Genomic DNA, 1,005 nt, shown 5'->3' with positions numbered 1-1,005 from the left:
TTCAATAAACTCTTGGTTAAAATAGTGGAATACCTCAAGCTTACTCTTAGATTCATGGGAGTCACTAGGGTTTTAAAGGTGTTACGTTGTTTACTTGAGTTGCAACTGCCCAATCAATCTTAGCACGTGCTTTCTTTTCCATTCAGTCATCTTAACTTAGAATTTCGAGATATGTAGTACTTAAGATGTAGCATTCATTTTCCTTTGTTTTTTTCCAAAGGGGAAGTTAATTTCACTTGTGATCTTATCCTTGTCTATTAATTAATTGTAGTTTAGTTTTTGTTTTTGTTCAGATTTCGATAGTTTTTGATTGCTTCAAAATGAGTTAAACTGGTCCGTCCCTTCGAGGGAGTCCGATAAAATTGGAACGATACAAAAAAATTAGCATGACTCCTGCGTAAGGATGACACGCACAAATCGAGAAATGGTCTTTTTTTTTTTTTTTTTTTTAAGAAGTTAAACTGGTCCTTGCAAATCAAGAGAAATTTCGATAGGAAATTCAGCATGTTACTAACTTGTTCTGCCCTACACTCTTTAATTTGAAGTCTTCATCATGTAGTATGCGAACACTGGGTGTCGCACGGTGGTGAAGTTAGAAATTCTGATAAGTGGATTAAACAAAAAAGGTAAAGCATATCACATTTGAAATTTGAACCTGCAAGCTAAAATATTTTTTAAACAACCTTTACTGCTACATAAGATGGTTCCTTAATTTATGTCAATGATTCAACAATTATATGTATAAACAAATACTTTTACCTTATTTGCATAGTGTAATTTTCAACGGAAGTAATTCAATCGAACATCCTTCCCATTGTGAGGTTAAAAGAGATTGCGAGGTTTAATCATTCATAGTACGGGAGGTTGCCAGAAAAAACAAAAGTTCAACCCAAACTAAACCAATTGCAATATCTAACATGTAGGGGTGGCAAACAGGCAGGGTGGGTTGGATATGGGGGTCGAAAATAAGTAATACAAAAATTGGATAAAATATTCTATCCGAAC

General features: G+C 34.0%; 1 non-coding gene across 1 annotated transcript; it reads left to right on the top strand.

Moving 5' to 3' along the window:
• The first annotated feature begins 338 nt into the window (after positions 1-338).
• On the top strand, positions 339-439 carry LOC142172325 (U6 spliceosomal RNA). Its single transcript, XR_012701688.1, has one exon. It is a non-coding gene; the product is annotated as a U6 spliceosomal RNA (small nuclear RNA).
• The last annotated feature ends 566 nt before the right edge of the window (positions 440-1,005 follow it).

Source organism: Nicotiana tabacum, chromosome 17 (assembly GCF_000715075.1).
Source record: "Nicotiana tabacum cultivar K326 chromosome 17, ASM71507v2, whole genome shotgun sequence".
NCBI classification, from domain to species: domain Eukaryota; kingdom Viridiplantae; phylum Streptophyta; class Magnoliopsida; order Solanales; family Solanaceae; genus Nicotiana; species Nicotiana tabacum.
The sequence above is the reverse complement of the archived record's forward strand: the minus strand, read 5'-3'. Positions and strand labels throughout refer to the sequence as shown.